Source organism: Dasypus novemcinctus, chromosome 30 (genome assembly GCF_030445035.2).
Source record: "Dasypus novemcinctus isolate mDasNov1 chromosome 30, mDasNov1.1.hap2, whole genome shotgun sequence".
Classification (NCBI taxonomy): Eukaryota; Metazoa; Chordata; class Mammalia; order Cingulata; family Dasypodidae; genus Dasypus; species Dasypus novemcinctus.
In genome coordinates this window covers 21,384,535-21,405,581 of record NC_080702.1, presented here as the reverse complement: position 1 = coordinate 21,405,581, position 21,047 = coordinate 21,384,535, and the positions used below count along the sequence as shown (strand labels likewise).

Below are 21,047 nucleotides of genomic sequence, written 5' to 3'. Positions count from 1 at the left end.
CCCACCCCACCACTCCCCCCCCAGCAACACTCATTCCCATCATCATGACACATCCATTGCATTTGGTAAGTACATCTCTGGGCACCTCTGCATCTCATGGTCAATGGACCACATCATGGCCCATACTCTCCCCCATTCCATCCAGTGGGCCCTGTGAGGATTTACAATGTCCGGTGATTGCCCCTGAAGCACCATCCAGGGCAGCTCCAAGTCCCAAAGACGCCTCCACCTCTCGTCTCTTCCTGCCATTCCCCATACCCATCAGCCACCATGTCCACTTTTCCCACTCCAATGCCACCTTTTTTCTGTGGACATTGGATTGGTTGTGTCCATTGCACCTCTATGTCAAGAGGAGGCTCAGATTCCACATGGATACTGGATGCAATCCTCCTGCTTTCAGTTCATTAATCTGCATATAGATAGTCACTTTGTGAAGGGTTTGTGTTGTGTGCAAAAATTAAGATACCAGCTGACAGTTAAATGTGTTGCTTTTATAATTTGTTTGCCATAGTATAGTTCCAAATGATTTTAAGTGCTTTCACAGAGCATTCTTTTTTTAAAAGTTTTTATTTGTGAAAGTCGATATACATTGCAGAATTAGAATGAGCATAAAGAACAGTATTTATATTTATTTATGAGATGTTATTGTGCAGGAACACTCTAGTAAATCATCTTATGAATAAGTTGAATTATTCATTAAGACACGTAATTGTCTCCTAGGGTTACAAAAATGAAATTATTTCGAAAACAGTGCAAAATAACTGAGGAGGCAGTTGACTCTTAGTGACCCTCACCTCTTCAACTCTTGGTTTCCCCTTCCCTTCATCTTTGCCCTCATTTGGGGGTAACTTTCCCTTACAGTTGAGTTTCATGTGTCACATTCAGTAGCAGCTGAGACATCAGTGACCTCAGTATCCATCAGCTGTTCCCTTCTTCTGCCCCCTGTGTCTCCTCTACCCTATTAGCTATTTCCCTTGCCTATTAATTTTCTCCTTTTATTTTTTCTGCTTTTTTAGCCAGCATATTTTACTCCCAACACCTGCCCTCATCTTCTCTTATGTACTCTTTTCTCTCAAAGACTTAGAAAGGAAAGGAAAATCACCTTCAAGTCCATGAAGTTTTAAATTGTGAGGTCTAAACCAGTACTTTTCTTTTTGAAGTATATCTTCCAATCTATCCATCAAAAATATAAATGTAGAAAATACAAGGGAATTGAGTGGACAAGCCTGTTAGTGAAAAACCTTCATGCTCGGATCCTTGTTAGAGTTGAGATTATGAGGGTCTACAAGAAGGGTCACATTTGCCTTTGTTATATACCCCAATAGCCCCACCCCCCATATTAAATGTTTCTTTTTTGTTTATTTCAAATCAATAACATTCAGACCAGTTGTTTATGGTTGTACAACAAAGTAATGTACACGTCTTGGTTTGTGTGTTTTATGTAACAGTTTTGCAATTTCTTCCTGTTTGCTGTGTGCACCTTTGGATATTTTGCAAAACGTGTCAAAGGAGATGGAGCAGAATGGTGGATAAGAGGGTGGTGGAGGAAATGGAGGCAGCACAATGGAAGGAGTGCAGAGAGAGGATGCAGAGGAAACATCTGCCCTGACCTCTTTGGTCAGAACTCTACCCTTGATCAGATGTTGAATTTTAAAATTGCATTTCATTCAGATTTGAAGGCAACAACTATCTCTGATACCCAGCAGAATCAAAAAAAGCTGGAGTGTAACCCCTGCCCCTCAGAAAAGAACGTGGCCGACCTGCCCCTTGGAGAAAGCCTTTAACATATTAAAAACCCACAACTACCGATTTTGGTTATATGTTGCATTGGTCCTAGATAAGAACAATAAATGTTGCCTTTTATATCTTGGTTGAAATTGAAGATGTATTTAATTATTTTCAGGTTACAGCTATAGAAATTCAATCTTCTGACTCCTGTGTAAAATAAACCTAATCCTCCACAGATTCATATTTATCCTAAAAACAAAGTTGTGCCTTAACAATAGGGCATTATATGATAACAGGGAAACTGAAACCTATTCTTAATAGATGGGGAAAATAGGAACTTTTTGTCATTAAAACTTCAGTTCTTTTAGTGTTTTTAATATTACATGTGTGGGAATTCATTTAAATTAAATGAAGTTGATGTAAAAATATTTTTGCATAATCTGGCATTTATAACTAAAGTACATTTTTTTTTGTAACAAACTGGCATCTTGCTGTATATAGATTTGAAATCATACTTTGTCTTTAGCTTTTTAAATTAAATTAATATAGGATGAGGATAAATCACATATTTTTATTTTACTTTTAGATGAATCTTTTCAATATGCTATTATATCTGTTCTTATAATCCTGGTTAAAAAAATAGCTATTTATTGATGGTAGCATATCAGGAATTTATTAATGTTAAAAATACTGTGTGTCATATGACAAAGTGGGGAAAGGGGCCTGATTCTTATTACCAGTTTACTGAGAGGGTGAGAAGACTTGAACTTTATACTTCAAAAGGAGGTTTTAGTAATTATGAGGTGCTGTTGTTTATGTTTGTTGATTATTTTTATTTCACCGCCACCACCTGGGAAGTGTATGCATTCCTATTTTTCATTTTAAAGGAAAGCATTTATTTATTTACTTATTTATTTATTTTTAAGGCACATGGTGACTTTGGTGGGAAATGAGATGTTAAGAGTGGTTTTCCTTTGACGTAATGTAATCCAAACAGTCAGATCAGGATTATGAATAATAAAACAACTTGTTATATATTGTACTTGTAAGGACTCCCTAAACTATTATAATTATCATACTTTGTGTAAATTGCAAAAGCAGAAACTGTGATGTTGGAGTAGTAATATGTTCCATTAAAAATCTCCATGAGGTGTTTGTTATACAAGTAGTAAATTAAGGAAAGACATACTCTTTCTGTATTTTTTTAATGTAGGGAATAAAGCCCACCTGAAGTCATTAGATTAATTAACCTAGCAAAATTTCTCACTTCCCAAAATTCTCCTAGCCTTCTCTGTCACGTTGAAGTAAGGAGGGAACATTTGTGGGCTTCAATTTAAATGTAAATATGGAATTTAATGTTGTGTATCATTTATCTCCACTACTGACAATAGCCAACACTTGCTTTTCAAAGTCCCTCTAACAGGGACAAACAGTGGTGCTGCTAGTGTGTGTTTTTACCATTTGGCAGTGGTAACTGAGGCAACTAGACGTGTACTCAAGGGGGTTGAGTTCACACTAAAACCATGTCCATGTCCCTGCCTCTTCAGATTTTAATTTTTTTCATGCCCCACTTCCTGTTAATTGTTTCTTATATTGGTGTACCTTAATGATGAGAGGGATTAAAATAATTAATACTTTTCCTGTGAACATCCCTTTGCCTTAAGCATATTTAAAGGTGCAGAAGAACTGGAGTATTTCCTGCTCCCAAGACATGCTTAGACAGCAGTTTTGCTTTCTCATGCTCCTGACCTGCCTCTCACCTGCACTGCTGAATGTAAGCAGTTCCCAATTTTAACCTCTACCAGGGAGTAAACTCTCCTCCCTGTTTTGGAGGAGGTTATATATACCTCACTTGTAGCAGTCATTTTGGTATGTGCCGTTACTAATGTAAACATTTAAGGACAGGAATTGTGTCTTGTTGATTTTGTATTTCCACCTCAGCCTCAGCAACTAGCCCAGTGTCTTGCACAAATGAAGCAGGCTAATAAGATAGGGAATTAATAGGTGGATCTGGAACCTGACAGAGTCCACATGGACATCGTTAACCCCTGAGATGGCTGCTGGAGGACCCCCAGCCCCAGGATTCTGCTATCCAGAGCAAAGACTTGTTCCTTAGAAGAAGGAAGGGCCCCAGATGTTCCCTAGAAATTTTGTCATTGGGTCCTCACTAAGGGATTAATGGGTGGGGTAATCAATCAAAGCAGCAAACAGCTGGAACCCTCCACTACCATTAGCAAAGGGGTGGAATAATTAACAGTTGAAAAACCAGGCACAAACCAGAGCATGGGCTTTCTTGCCCTGCTCTCCTGCCTCTGGGCCCATCCTGTCCTCTGTGTGCCTCTGTTGCCATTTTTCTCCTCTGCCATGTGGCCCCACAAATAAACCTGGAGACTTATAATCTATAATGGGGAATTGTAGCTTGTGAATCAGCCCTCCTCATCCCTTTCCACCCCCTTCCTCTCTACCTGGGACCCCTGCTCTGTTATTTTCTCCCATTTCTCTTCCCTCCCAACCTGAATAAATTGCTGGCTTAACTCACCTGGCATGCTTTTGAAATTCATTTCTGCAGCAGAGCTAAGAACCTAGATAAAATCCGGTAACATATTTGGAGAGCCAGTTCAGGAGTTTATTGGTGAGTGAAACTATGTCCTTCAGCCTGCTTAATGCCTTCCTTTGGTTCTCTATTTTAAATGGGTTTGTGTATGAGCCCCCAAAAGTTGTAATCCTGGGAGGGAAGGGGCTGGGGCTCTGGAATTCTTTGCGTCCCTGCACCATGCCCCGCCTTGTTAGGTCTAACCCCAGTCGGGAGGGCTATGGCACAGAATGGGAGTTAACTGTGCCACTGGCCTTTCAAGCTGTTTTAGCGGCCAGAGGCTCTGCCCTAGGTGCTACCAACTGCCACCTTCTCCTGCCCTCTCCTTTAGAGAGTGCAGGCAGTAATGGAAAGCTGAGGGCTTATTCCTCCCACCAAGTCCATGCCTCTGCAAGCAGCATTCCTATCTGACCACACCCAGTTATCAGGGGGAATGAGTAGGAAAGCAGCAGACAGAGCCAAGATGGGTGCCATGGGAGCTCCCCTTCCCCAGGGTGGCCACATGGCCAGAATACCCTTGCAATTTCTAACCTTTACCCATAGTTTGGTTTTTTTGCTAAATCTCTTTTTGCAGGTTTGTGTTAGGGTGCTTTGGTCTGTTTTTAAAACTGGAATTAAAGTCCTTGTGAAAAGTCCCTTTGTTTCACAAGAAAGCTATTGCCTCAGAACCCCAAAGCCTGTTAACTTTGTACGATTAAACTCTAGTCACTTAATGGCCTTTTTTTTTTTTTTTTTATTAATTTTTTTATTTTTTATTGACTTTGTAATAATATTACATTAAAAATATATATGTGAGGTCCCATTCAACCCCACCCCCCCCCCAACAACACTCGTTCCCATCATCATGACACATCCATTGGATTTGGTAAGTACATCTTTGGGCACCTCTGCACCTCATATACATTGGTTCACATCATGGCCCATACTCTCCTCTATTCCATCATGTAGGCCCTGTGAGGATTTACAATGTCCGGTGATTACCTCTGAAGCACCATCCAGGGCAGCTCCATGTCCCGAAGACGACTTAATGGCCTTTTAATAACTGGTTTAACTGGGGAACTATCAGCCAGTAAAGTCATAAGAACTAAGATTGTGTTTAATAATTCTGGAAGGATAGGAAGAAGCAGCACAATTTGACTTGGCAGCTTCAGGTTGAAAATGTAATCAGCCTGTCTCCCAAGTCCTGGCTGCCCTGGGAATACCTGATGGCAGGAGTCTCTGAAATCCTGGGGTGGTGGGAATCAGACAGCAGCCAAATGTTTCCTGAGATTTAACTCAGGAACTTCTGTTTGGGTCAGTCTCAGAACCTGGAAAGTAGGGGTGCCAAGAACTAAGGCAGGAAACTGAATGGCCCCCACTCCTTGGGCCCATCCATTCAGAGAGCAGCCAAATATCTTCTGGGACTAACATCTCATGTGCTTTGATTTGGGGCCACTGCTCAGGCCTCCCAGTCTGCTTGGACTCATTTATCTGATATCCAGAATCAGATACCCCCAAGACTTGCCCACAAGGATGCTTTTGGGCCAGTTACACCCTGAAAATAAATATTCTCAGGACTCTAAAAAAGGACTTCAGTTCCAAATTATATGGAGCACTGAATTTAGTCAGACTGGGTCTCTGGGATGCCAGAACAGTCAACTAAAGGGTGCTTCTTCATTCTTCCTAGAATAATGGGTGCAGTCTCTAGACTACCATTAGACTCCCCACAGTCGTCTCTTAGGAATTAGGAAATTCTGCCTACTGCTGGTCCACATGACCACAGTATAGCAAGAGCAGTCTCTGCATAGAACCCTGAATTCCAGTGAAACCAGTGTAAGAAAAGAGAACAGATAAACTGAGGCCCAGAAAAATCATATCGTGTCTGCTTAAAGAAATGAGGAAATAAACTTCAAACTTCTCAGTTTAAACTCAGTTGTACCAATGAAAGGTGTGAATAGTAATCAAAATAAAAACTTCATGTGCCATCATTTAAAGTCAAATGCTAAAGGTATAAAATTCTCTCTGTTTTAATTTGTTCATAATTTTGTGTTCAACTTTGAAATCTGGGTTTAACTTTGTCAGTTTGCTTGTGCCTATGAAATCAGATTTGGGGTTCACCAGTTACAAATTGAATAACAGTGAAAGGTAACTTGAAAATTAGTCTTTGAGTGTCAGTATTGTCTTGCTAGTAGATTTAATGCATAAATCACAAGTGCAAGTAATTCAGATACTGGAAAAACAGAAAAACTTCACAAAGTTGTTATTAATAAAGTCTTGTGGCTTAGATAATAAAGGTGCCCAAATCACCTTAAGGTAAAAACTTATTAAAAAATGTAACTAAAAGTTAAAATCATTTATAGATGCATTTATATAATAAAACAGCAGAAGGGTAATAACTGAAATTATAACTGGGTGGATTTAGCCTGAACCTATTATTGTAAGTATAAATTCAAAACTGACCTTACCTTCAATTATGGTCACTTCAGGCCTAGCCTCACCCCTTGCCTTTCTTTATGGTTATTTCACAATAGCTTCTGCCCCTATGGCTCAGGGGAAAACAAATGTGAAACATCCCTGTCTCCTGTCCTACTGGTACTAGTAACCCTGCTCCTCTTATGATTCCAAGTGTGGACTAAATTGCTGCCTGGTGGAATTCTTGACCTTCAGGACTCAATTTCCACTTTCCCAGTCCAGGGAACACTGGAATCTTTTTATCTCTAAGGACTGGGAAGTGAAGGAGGCCTCTGGCCTTAATAGTCAGGGTTCCTAAAAGTGGCAATTCATGAGAGAAACCAGTTTCCCTGAGGCTTCAGTAGTCTCAGTGAATATACATAGAATTAGTCTTGCTCATCCAAAGTCTGCTAAAGTCAAAGTAAAATATAAAGTTCTGAAACAAAGGAAAATTGTCTTAAAGCATTGGGAACATTTTGGTTATAAGCCATTCGTTAAGAAACAAAATTCTTGGTCAAAACTGCATGGTCATAGTGCATATTAAAGATAAAACCTTCCAAGAGAGCTTTCAAATGTTTTGCAGTTAAACTTATTTTGTAAAAAATGAAAATTTTAAGTAACTAAGTAGTGTGTCTGTGTCAAACTATTCGTGTCTGCCTATTTGCTCCGTGTGTAACTTCATACATCAGGATGATAATATCAAATTGACAATTGATGAAAATCCTAAATTCTTATCTAATGAAATTAAATTGAAGAAATGTAGGGCTGCCCTCTCTTAAATGCATAAAGGAAATTCCATTGGTTGCTAATTGAAATCTAAGGTAAATTAACCAGTCTGTGGTTGTGGTTAGTTATAAAGAGTTTATAAAAGCATCTTCCAACTAGAAATCTGGATTGATATTAATGGCAAAAAGTAACTTCATAGCAATAAAACCTGTCTGAAAGTGACCTCAATGTACATATTCAAGTGGTGGTAATAAAGACTTACCTTGATTCCATTGGGAATCTTCAGTTTTCATTTTAAAAATGGGAAAAATAATTTTACCTCTACTGCTTAAGTAACATACCTGCTAATGTCTTCATGGTAAAATTGTAGAAGTAAGCAAAGTCATTTGATATGTAACACATTGCACTGGAAATATTTAAAAGGTATATAAAAATCAAGAGACTTTAGCATTATCAAACTCCCTTGTGCATTCAAATCAGGCCTTGAGTACATTGCAGGTTGTCTCTCCATATGAATTACTGGCTGGGTTGGTCACTGAACCCTCAAACAATACAGGTATCTGCTGCATGTCTGGTTGTGCTCCTGAAGTTGACAGAAACTATGTTGCATTTTCAAAACTCCTGCAGCCAATGATGGCTTGGTACAGCCAAATGCACAATGGATATGGCCTCCAAACTGGCACTGTTCTATAGTGCCAGAGAATGTTATGCACCAGGCCAGTGAAATACTGGAAACTACCTTCTTAGCTTCTCTCTAGGATTAACAATGCTGTGGCTTGCTGTGTGAAGGACATACCAAGTGGAGCCATAATTACCAGACTACTGTAAGTAGAACTTAAATAAAAATTGACATTATGGCCTGCTCCCATGGAGAGATATCATGTAAGGTATTGCAAACCTGAAACGTGGATCTATTAATTGCAGCTCAAAGAGAAACTAATGCATTGAGTAGTACATTAACTAGTATTAAGTACTATACCTTTATCCAATTTTAAATATATCCTGTTGATTATAGTGTTATCTTTTCTATTAGGTCATGTACAGAAAAACATTGAACATATTAAAAGTCTTGGGGGAAGTGAACTTGGCCCAGTGGTTAGGGCATCCGTCTATCACATAGGAAGTCCACGGTTCAAACCCTGGGCCTCCTTGACCCGTGTGGAGCTGGACCATGTGCAGTGCTGATGCATGCAAGGAGTGCTGTGCCATGCAGGGTTGTCCCCCTCATAGGGGAGCCCCATGCACAAGGAGTGCACCCCATAAGAAGAGCCGCCCAGCATGAAAAGTAAGTGCAGCCTGCCTAAGAATGGCATTGCCATACAGAGAACTGACATCAACAAGATGGTGCAACAAAAAGAAACACAGATGCCCATGCCACTGACAACAACAGAGGGAGATAAAGAAGAAGACACAGAAAATAGACACAGAGAACAGACAAATGGGGTGAGGGGGGAGAAAGGGAGAGAAATAAATAAATCTTTTTTTAAAAAGTCTTGGTAAACTTCATTTTCTGAGTAGTTAATGAACATGTCTGTAAAATAAAGGAATGGCCACCTTGCCAGAGAGCAGTGGGGGCAACAACCCTTTTAATTGAGAAAGCCACCAAACTAACTTGGGGGCAACCTCTCACAGTTTTCACCCCATACCACATAAAGGATGTGCTTGAGGCCAGGGGCCACCAGTGGCTCACAGGTAGCTGGTTAATTAAATACCAGGCTCAATTACTGGAAACCCCTGAAATGAAAATAAGAGTACATCAGACTCTTAACCCAGCCTCAGATCCTGAGGGACCCCTTCTCCACTCCTGCTATGAAACTCTTAACCAAAACTACTCAAACAGGCCATATTTAAAAGATGAGCCCCTTGTGAACCCAGACATTGAATGGTTTACAGATGGAAGCATTTTTATCAAGGAAGGAATTAAAAAGGCAGGCTATGCAGTAGTTTCTCAATTTGAAAACATAGAAGCCAAGCTCTTCACCCTGGAACTTCAGCCCAGAAAGCAGAGCTAATTGCCCTTACCTAAAATTTAAAACTAGCAGCTGGGAAACGGGCTAATATTTAAAGACTCTAAATATGCTTTCCTTGTCCTTCATGCTCACTCTGCTGTGTGGTGAGAACGAGCCTTTCTTACTAACTGTGGGTCACCTATTAATCATAGGCAAGAAATCCTAGATTTACCAGAAGTCATACTGTTATCTCAAGAAATAAGCTCTGCATTGTCCAGGGCATCAGAAAACAAACACTGCTATAGCAAAGGGAAATACTTGAGCTAATGGTAAAATACTTGAGCTGTTAAAGTGGCAGCACAAACCCAGGTCTCCCTCCTATCCCTCTTCCAACACCTGTCAGTTAATAACTCAAAGAATGGGAAGCTTAACTATCCTTCCCCTTTAAAGCCCCCTGTCCAGATGTGGAGATCATATCCAGAGGAGGACTGGTAGACCCATATGCCTCCTACCAGATCTGTGTTTTCCCACCAGAAGAGAAACAGCAAACAAGGTGGCTAAAACACACTTCAACCTATCCCCTTTAAGACGGTTCATGGGAAAACTTTCATGATCCAAGATCTGAAAATCAGTTCCTGATCACAACTTGGGGAAAAAAAAAAATTCCAATTCCAACTTGATGTACTAATCCTGAATGAAACCGGCTTCCCAAGAAAGTGCCAGCTCACCAAAACACCTAATGGGATGTACAAATAAATGCCAGTCATTGGACAGCCTGAAATACCTCTGCAAGAGGAAAAGCTAAGTATTGTCTGTGTCAAAGTCAGCTGTTTCCTCTAACTCTAGCCTAAATGCCTATTGCTAGAGGGAGTACAAATGAAACATCCCTTGAAAAACCTCTAAAACTCTTGTCTGTTTTCTTTTGAAAAAGGCAATATTCCTTCTCATCCCCCTCTTAGCTGCTTTAAGCATAACCAGAACCATTGAAAATTGGGGTTGGCAATCTATACTAAACCCTATTATCTATGTTAATTGTCCCCTAGAACTAACAGTGTAGTTGAAATGAGCCTTGCCTTAGAAGCTCTGAAACAGCAGGCAGACTCTCTTGCTGCCATGGTAATGCAAAATCACAGGACATGCTAACTGCAACAATCACTTGACATGCTAACTGTAGCACAGGAAGGGTATGTTCTTTCTTTAAGGAAAAATGCCATCTCTACATAAATTACTCTAAAACAGCCCTAGACAATATTCAAAACCTGCAAAATAATACCAACCAATGTCAAAGAAATGCAGCCTTTATAGACACCTGGCCTTTTCTACTCCTGTGGTCCAGTGTCCTGTTAGTGGGACCATATATTCTCAAAATTTTAATTAATTTTATTTCTCCCAGGATCAACATCTTGTTAGCCACATGAAGACTTCATCCAGCTTAATACAGATGCCAGATCTGTCTTCTTCCATTTGAAATAGAATACTTGGGAATTCTATACCTTGTCAGGCAGGGTCTGCAAGCTCCTAACCAGCAAGAAGTAGCTACAGAAGAAAGATCATCTTCCATCAGCACCCCTTTAATATTAAAGGTGTAGAACTCTCTGAGGGGGGAATGAGGCAGGCAGGCTAATAAGATAGGGAATTAATACATGGATTTGGAACTTGGCAAGAGAGTCCATGTGGACATTGATAACCCCCAAGAAGGCTGCTGGAGGACCCCACCTCCAGAATTCTGCTATCCAGAATAAAGGCTTCTTCCTGGGAACAAGGAAAAGTCCCAGATGTTCTTTAGGAAATTTATCATTGGACCCTCACTAAGGAATTGAGGGTGGGGTAATCAATCAAAACAGCAAACAGCTGAAACCCCCTCCATGACTGAGGGATTACTACCAAGCACCAGCTGATGATGTAACTAGAAATAGACCTTGAATAAAAGGGTCAACTCAAACCAGCAGAATATCTCAGCCTACATGTACTATCAGACATTAAAAACTGCTTTATGACTCTGGATAAAGGGGGGAAATGGAAAGGACTAATGAATTTATATGGCTATGAGTCTCCAAAAAAGGGTCAAGAGGTCATCAAAGGGGTGATGCTTATGCATACCTCAGCAGGGTCCCAGAGACAGCCAAAGTAGACAGAAGCCCAGGTATTGGTTCGCCTGAGGGCTTCAGAAATCCACAGGTTCTATGGTCATGGCAGATGACTCTGGAATTCAGTACTATGTCAGTTGGCCCTACTTTGGAGTTTGTGTTCCTGAGTGTGATGGAGTTGGATACAGATATGACCTTCCTACACATGCCTCTTGTGATTCTTTTACTGGAACTGTGGGTAGCACTAAGGTTGGTGTATACTCAGCAGACCTGAATCTCTGGACTATCCATATGACAGCCAGGCCCTGAGCCTTAGTGGACTTGCATCTCCTACCATCTGGTTTATTGGACTTACCCTGGCCAGCTAATAGGGAGGTGAAGAAGGTCAACCACCACACCAGGGAGCCAAGAGTGATTATAGCTGAAAGCAGGAGAATTGCACCCATCATCCATGTGGAATCTAAGCCCCCTCTTGATTTATAGAAGGAGTCAACATAACCATCCCAGGGTCCACAGGATGAAGGAATAGAGTATGGACTAGAGTGGACTTACTCATATTCTACTATGGAACTATTGTGATTAGTAATGGAAGAAATTGTAGCATTGATGTGGAGACAGCCACGGTAGCTGCTGAGGGTAGGACAAAGGAAGAAGGGATTTGATGTGGGGGCAATTTCAGGACTTGGAGTTGTCCTGGGTGGTACTGTGGGGACGGATGCTGGATAGTGTATGTCCTGCCATGGCCCACTTGGTGGACTGGGGGAAAGTGTAAACTACAATGTAAACCATTATCCATGTGGTACAGCAGTGCTCCAAAATGTTTTCATCAAAAGCAATGAATGCGCCACGATGATGAAAGAGGTTGTTAATGTGGGAAGAGTGGGGTAAAGGGGTTGGGGGTATAGGGGACCTCGTATTTTTTAATGTAACATTTAAAAAAGTAGTGAAAAAAAGTAAAAAATCTTCTTTAAAGATAAGAATAAAATTGAAGATCCCTACATTTATGTAATGTTCATATAATCTAAAACTTCATATAAAATAAAAATTAAAAATTAAAAAAATTTAAAAATTTCAATAGTATCTTGAAATTTAATTTGATGTATCAAGAAAACCACAAATGGAATTAGTTCAACTGCTGAAAAAGCTGAAAAACTTAGCCACATTGTTGTCACTAATAAAACAGTTTTAGTTGCTTAGTTGATAAATAAAAATGCCTAATTTGTCTTGAAGTGAAAATTTACTAAAACTGTAACTAAGAGGTAAGAAAAAAACATTATATAAATGTTTTTATGTTATAAAACAGCAAAAGGATAATATCTGAAATTGCTGAACCTGGCTGGACATAACCTAGGCTTACTATTGTGATGATAAGTCTAAATTAAATTTACATTTCTTGATCCTTACTTCAAGTTCAGCCTCACCCTTGGGTATGCTTGCAATTATAATCATAATCCAAAACTGAACTTAACTTTGCTTATAGTTATTTCAAAACTAGCCCTCACCCTCAAGAGTGCTTGCTATTTTGATGGTAATTCTAAACTGAACTTGCCTTTGCTTATGGTTGTTTCAGGACTGGCCTCACCATTGTAGTTGTAAATAGTCTATTCTCCCCTGTTTGAATTCATGGAAAGGTTTGCTCCCCATGATCAGAGGAAGGCAAATTTGAGACCATCCTGTCTCCTATCTGCCCACTGGCCTTAATAATCCTTTCTTCACTCATGGGTATCCAGGTGTAGGCTCCAATGTACCTACTCTGGACTGGAGTTCAGAGGGACCCCATGACATTTGCGGAGATTGCTGCCCTGTAGAATCATCAAAACTCAGGTTTGGACACCCATTCTCCTAGGGCAGTGGGTGCGAGAGTCCAATTATCTATGATTACTGGAAAGTGGGTGCCTTCCACTCCAAACATGAAGGATTCTGGAAGCAGCAGGTCATGAGAGAAACTAGTGTTCCATGAGACTTCAATGACATCAGTGAGTATATACAGAAATGTTATTGTAATATAGCCTGTACATGAATTCAAACTTATCTAATTCTGTATCCAAGTTTGCCTAGTTTTCAGAAAGCCAATTACATGATATTGTTGTAGAATTTGATACTAGGTTCAATTCTTTCTATATAGGAATGATTTTGAGAAGGAAAAATGATTTATTGATGGCCAGCTAGACTCGGGGGCTTTGTGTTTTGAACCTGAGTCCTAAACAAGAATTTTGAGTTCCTTTTATAGAGAGGAAGGGTCAAATGGTCCTTTTGTTTCAGTTCTCAATAGGCTTGAATTAGCATATATCTTCCACATCCTAGGTAAGCTTTTAGCATGGACTTCATACATTCTAGAGAAGCTTTTAGCAAATTTGGTTTGCCTTTTCCCTGAATATTTAAAGTTTATAGAGTTTGCATTGATAAACTGTTTCCTGGGACCGGAGTCATTGCCATGGTTACCAAGGGCAGGGCTGTAGCCTCTCACCATCCCACACCCACAAGTCAGGACAGACAGCTCAGGTTAAGGTTATCTCCGAACAGACAAAGAGTCTCCCAGAGCCTATAGGTTCTATAGGCTTTGAATATTCAGAGAGGATATAGACTGAGTATGTATTCCAATTTATATTCAGACAGAAATAGGGCAATATGTTAATTCAAGCTTACCTAGTATGTGTGTGGTATGTTAATCCATGCTTACCTGGTATCGAAACAAACACCTAATCTCTAAGAAAATAAAAAAGAAAGTCCCTTTTGCATCAAGGTGCTGCTTGACTCCCATCCCCAAATACTCTGTATAAGAAGGACCTGAAAATATTGCTCAGGTCTCTCTTTTTTTGGACAGAATTATGCCAGGCCTGACCAGTCATAATAAATCTTCCTTCTCAAAGAATTCCTGCATCCTAGCCTTCAAGATGAAATCACTGAATCCTCTTTCCTTCCACTACATTTCTTGGGGGCCCATCTAGGATTGCTATGAAGGCCAGAGTTACCAACAGTTGGTTGCCCTCTCTGATGTCTCCAAGGAAGCCAGGAGGGCCCAGGTGATTTCCATCCCAGGGCACCCCTAGACCCCTTTTAGTTCAGAGGGAGGTTGTGAACTCTGCTGGACCCCTCCTGGAAGAAACCAGAGGCACTGAAGGGTCTAAAGGAAATCCTGAGAAGGAAGAAGGGTTTCCACACACCAGAAGTGTAAGACCCCTGGGGGCATAGTGTAAGAAGGCCTAACTGTGAACATTAGAAGGGGTGACTGATTAACTCCTGAGAGGACCCTAGTACCCCCAAAAGTTTTTGGGAAAACTGTCTTCTCCAGGTCTGAAAAGGCAAAAAAAGCCTAATGTTTGGTTTTAGCTGACCATGGGTTGCATGTGGTTTGCTGTCACTAAGATAGTGAAGGTTTGGTTACAGTGGGAGAGGCAATGATGGGTTTAAGTCCCACTCCTTAGCTCCCTTTAAGAAAAAGTCCTGTTGCCTCTTGTGCCTTTATTTTGGCTGCTCTCTCTCTTTCTGCTGCCACAGAAAATAAGGCATCAATATCTCAGTGCTTTCCACTGAGATACATCCTGCAGAATTGCTCTAAATTTGAAATATCTTGGTTACAAAAAATTGAATTGGCTTTTGTGATAAAGCTGAGTCTGAATATGAATTGAGCTATGGAGACATTTGGCCAAAAATGAGTCTTTCAATTTTAATGCTGGATTGCAATTGAGCTTGTTTTGCAACTGAGCAGGGGTGTTCAGAGAGCCCTTAAAAGTTCCCCTCACTACTTGGAGTTTCCCTGGATGGTTTTTCAGGGGCAATCACCGGACATTGTAAATCCTCCCAGGGCCCACTGGATGGAACGTGGGAGAGTATGGGCTATGATGTGGACCATTGACCATGAGGTGCAGAGATGCCCAGAGATGTACTTACCAAATGCAATGGATGTGTCATGATGATGAGAGTGAGTGTTGCTGCGGAGGGGGAGTGGTAGGTTGGGGGTGGTGGGGTTGAATGGGACCTCATATTTTTTTAATGTGATATTTTTACAAAATGAATACATTTTTTTAAAAAAAAAGTTCCCCTCCCCTCACTAAGTTTGCAATAATTAACACGCTGTAACTCAGTTCCCCTGATATTCATTAAAAAAGAAAAGCCCCTCTCCCCATAGCCTATGATGGCACTTCCCAAAAGTTAAATGTAGAAACCTCCTAGAAATAGAAGTAAAAAGTAAAAGTAAATGCTTGGAAATGGCCATATCAGAGAAATGGAAATTATGAGTCAAATTGATGGATTTTGTGTTTCTGTCTGTGTGCTCCACGTGGCTCTTTAGTGTTTGTCCATTTGTTTGATGCCAAGGTATGTTTTCATGCCTCTGGATGGTGGTATTGAATTGTGTGAAATGTTGGACTTTGGTTAGGCTTGAACTCTGAGATGCCAAGTCAGTTGACTAAAAGTTTGTCTCTTCGTTCTTTCTAGAGTGAAAAGCATGGCTTCTGACATGCTAGTGGGCTCCCTATGGGAGTCTCTTCTCAGGAATCAGAAGGTTCTGCCTGCTGCTGCTCCACATGGCCACAGAGCAGCCTCTGTGTGGAACCCTGAATTCCAGTTAAATGAGTGTAAAAAAAGGAAAAGATAGATCTGAGGCCTAGAAACCTCATATCATGTCTTATTAAGGAAATAAGAAAATAAACCTCAAACTTCCATTAGTGTAAACTCAGTTGTGCCTATAAAATGTGTAAATAGTGACCAAGATAAAAGGAGCTCTTATGCCTAGAAAATCAGATTTGGAATTCTCCTGTTAAAAAGTATGGAATTTTCTCTTGTGTTTTAATCTTTGCTTAAACTCTAAAGTATTCAACTCTAAAGTATGCATTTAACTTTACCAGTTTGCTTATGCCTAGAAAATCAAATTTGGAGTTCACCTGTTAAAAAGTATAAAATTTTCTCTTCTGTTTTAATCTGTGCTTAACTCTGTGTTCATCTTTAATGTCTTCATTTAGTTTTGCCAAATAATTCCTAAAAGAGCTCTATTCAAATTGTTAAAATTAAATATACAGTTATATATATAATGAATATTCCTAGAACCCAAATTAAGCTAAAGAAAACTTAGAGGTAACAGATTAAAACTCTTCTAAGCAGAAAATAAAAAAAGAATCAGTTTATTTTATAAAGGGTTTTAGTTCCCTATAAAGAAATGAAAAAATAATAATTCCTTATATAAACTATTAACATTTTCAATTTATTTAGCTTGGGTGTTATCTTTTTGATTGTATAAAATGCCAAGATAATAAATTAATATCATATGTATTATATGTATTATATATATTATATATTATATGTATACATAATAGTATATGTAATATTATTTGATAAAAATTCTAAGTTCATATCTAATGAGATTAAAGAAATGTAGATATGCCCTCTCTTAAATTCATAGAGTAATCCATAAGTTGCTAATTGAAATGGAAGATAAATTAACCAGTCTATGTGGCTGTGGATAATTATACAAAGTTTGTAAAAGCATCTTCTGAACTGAAGCATTTAAATTGCTAATTCTAAAAAGCAATTATTAACTAGAAACCTAAACTGATGTTAATGGCAAAAAGTAACTTCAAAGCAGTAAAAACTGTCTGGAATTCACCTCAATGTGAATTTCAAGAAATGTAGATCTGCCCTCTCCTCAATCCATAAAATAAAATCCCTCAGTTGCTACTGTAAGCTAAGGTAAATTAACAAGTCTATATATTTGTGTTTAAGTATAAAAAATTTGTAAGAGCATCATTCAAATGACATTCTAAAAAGCCATTAGGAATTAATATCTAAATTACTATTAATGGCAAAAAGTAACTTCATAGCAATAAAACCTGCTTGAAAGTCACCTCAAGTGCATATTCAAGTAATTTTCATTTCAAGTAATGACAATTACCTTGATTTCATTGGGAATCATCAGTTTTCATTTTAAAAATAGGAAAAATAGTTTTTCCTCTATTGCTAAAGTAAAATACCTGTGTAATTAATGTCTGCATGGCAAAAGTTTAAAAGTTAAAAGCAAAGTACTAAAAAGTTCACTTAAAATGTAACACATTGCAATGAAAATGTTTAAAAGATATATAAACATCAAGAAACAGACTTCAGCATTGCCAAATCCTCTTGTGCATTCAAACCAGGCCTTCAATACACTGCAGGTTTGCCTTTCCATATGATTATTGGTTAAGTTGATGACTGATCAGTAAAACAATAAAAATATCTACTACATCTCTTGTGCTCCTGAAGTGGATGGAAACTACATTGCAGCTTCTAACTCCTGCAGCAGCCCACAATAACTCAGTACTACCAAATATAGGATGAATATCACTTCCAGACTGGCACTGTTATATAATGCCAAAGAGTGCTATGCACCAGGCCTGTAAAATACTGGAACCTATTTTCCTAGCTTCTCCCTAGGGTCAGTGGTGCTGCAGCTTATGTGAAGAACATGCATAGTGGATCAAAGATTACCACAGCACTGTGAGTAAAACTCAAATCACAATTGGCACTATAGCTTGCTCCCATGGAGAGATAACCTGTACAGTATTGCAAACTTGAAACTTGAAGTTATTAATTGCAGCTCAAGGAGAAACTTATGGGTTGAGTAGTACATTAATTAGTATTAAGTACTGCACCTATATCCTATTCGGTTATGCATTTTTCAAAGCATCAGAAAACAAACACAACTATAGCAAAGGGAAATGCTCAAAATGTTTCCCTCCTACCCTTTGTTGCAGTAACTGTACCAGTACTTGAAGTTCCACAGTATACCCAGGAAGAACAAACCAGGGCAGCTAGCCTGGAATTCACCCTGGAAACTAATGAATAGCTTATGAAAAACATTCAAGTCTACCTGCCAGGAGTAGTGCAGTGGAAAGCCCTTCATGGACCTCACCAAGCCACTCATCTAGGGAAATATGCCCTAACTAGCTTAGCCAAATGGGTTTTCAGAAGACAAAGCATGGTAAAAAGCAGTCAGAGAAATTACCAGGAGTTGCTCAATTGGAGCCAAAATTTAAAAACAAACAAACAAAATAACCTTTACTCTGCAATTCTGATCACTCCCAGAGCTATTAAAGTTAAAGAAATGTGCATTTGGTGCACTAATCCTGAACAGAGTCAGCTGCCCAAGAGAGGGTCAGTTCACCAAAAGCATCTGACAGAACACATGTGTTACAGTCATTGGACAGCCTGAAATATCTCTTCAAAAGACAAAGCTACGTTGTGTCTATGTCAAAATCAGCTGTTCCCTCTAGCCCTAGCCCAAATGCCTATTGCTAGGGGAAAGGCAAACCAGACTTCCCTTTTAAAAAACTTGCCTCTTTTCAACTCCTTTAGCTTAACTGAAAAGAGAAATGCCTCTTCTCATTCCTCTCCTCTACCATAAGAACTGGGATTGACAATTTATACCTAAACCTTTTGTCTATTGCAAATTCTCTCTGAAGTTAGGCAACAACATAAAATAACTCAAAGAAAAAAACTGTTTCCCACCAACTTTAGGAAAATCCAGCCTTTGCAGGCACCTAAACTTTTCTACTTCTGTGGTCCAGTGTCCTCTGGACAGTATCTGGTCAGTGGGACCATATATTCACAAAATCATAATTAAGTTTATTTCTTCCAGAATCAGCATCTTGTTAGCCATATGGAAACTTTATCCAGCTTCACTCAAGATGTCAGATCCATCTTCCTTCAGCCAAGGTAAAATAGATAGGAGGAGAGTTTCACGTCTTGTCAGGTATGGCTGACTGCCCCTTAGCAGCAGGAAGTAGCTACATTAAAAAGATCATCTCCCTTCAGCACCCCCTTTAAGATCAAAGGTGTAAAACACCCTAAATAAAAAAAATAGGGCAGGCTTGTGAGATAGGAAAATGGTAGATGGATCTGGAAACTTGCAAAAACCTCCCCATGATTGCAAGACTCAGAAGAAGACTTCCTCCAGAAGCCAAGTAAAGCCCTGGAAGTTCCCAGAAACTATTACTAAGCCCTCCTGAGAAATTAATGGGAAAAATAAGCAGTCGTGATGGTGAACAGCTAAAAGTTCTCCCATACTCTCATCATACATTCTCTGTTTCCTCTCCTTAATAATAACTAGAGTATGTCCTTCAATAATGCAGTTAGAGCAGAGACAGTGGCTCACCTCATAACCTGACAATATTGATACCCAAGTTTAACAAGCTGAAACAGGCAACAAAAGGGGGAATAATATGGCCTGTACATGAATTCAAAATTATCTAATCCTGTATCCAAGTTTGCCTCATTTCCAGAAAGCCAATTAAGTGATATAGGCTCTATAGCCTTTCAATACTTAGAAAGGATTTAGACTGAATGTGTGTTCAAACTTACATCCAGATGGAAAGTGAGCAATATGTTAATTCAAGCTTACCTGGTATGTGGGTGGTACATTAATCCAAGCTTACTGGGTATCCAAACAAACCCCTAAACCCTAAGAAACTAACAGAGAAAGTCCCTCTTGCATCAAGGTACCACTTGACCACCACTCCCAAACTCTCTGTAGAAAATGGACCTGAAGTATTGTACAGGGCTCAGTTTTTTTTGGACAGAAGTCTGCCAGACATGGCCTGTTGTAATAAATCCTCCTTCTCAGAGAATTCCTGCATCCTAGTCTTTAATATGTGATCACTGAATCCACTTTGCTTCCACTACAATTGCTTATCTGAGGTTTCTCAAAGTTGAAATGGAAACTAAGCAGAATTCTGAAGTAAAGGAAAAATGTTGATTGTGTTTTAAGTATTAGGAACAATTTTGTTTTAAGCCAATGACTAAGAACAGTTCTGTGTAAAACTGTATCATCACAGTCCAAGTTAGAATAATCAGAAATAGCCTACAAAGAGATCTTTTGAATATAATGTTATTTTACAGCTAAATCTATTTCTTAAGAGAATGAAAATTATAAGTAACATTGAGTTGTATGTTTTTGTGTCTTTTTGTGTCTATTTGGCCAGTGTATATTTTCATATTTTAGGTTGGTAATATCAAATTAACAAGTTAAAAGTTTTAAAGGAGCTCTCTTCAAATTGGTAAAAATTAAATAATCACTTAAATGCATAAATGTATTTTCATGGAGACTATTAGTCAGCCAAAGGAGAGCTGATGCAAAACACCAGAAATTGGTTGGTTTTTATGAAGGGTATTTATTTGGGGTAGGAGCTTACAGATACCAGGCCATAAAGCATAAGTTACTTCCCTCACCAAAGTCTATTTGGAGAAAGATGGCTGATGACATCTGTGTCAGTTCAGGCTTTCTGGGTTCCTATGTTCCTGGGGCTTGCTTTTCTCTGGGTTCAGCATTCCTTCCTTCCTGGTGCTGGCTTCTCTTTCCTCTGGGTGCTAACTTCCCGGGCATTCAGCATCAAACTCTAACATCAGAAACCCCCAACTCTGTCCTTTGCCATGCCTTTTATCTGTGAGTCCCCACCCACCAAGTGGTGGGGACACATCACCCTAATCATATCTCAATCATGCCCAGGTACAAATCAGATTACAAGCATAATCCAATATTTCTTCTTGGGATTCGTTAATTATATC

At 39.2% G+C, this 21,047-nt stretch overlaps 1 protein-coding gene across 3 annotated transcripts in view; it reads right to left on the bottom strand.

Annotated features, from left to right (window-relative positions):
- Nucleotides 1-21,047, bottom strand: part of LOC101414844 (putative zinc finger protein 705B) — a 192,845-nt gene that overhangs the window by 10,062 nt on the left and 161,736 nt on the right. The window lies entirely within an intron of this gene.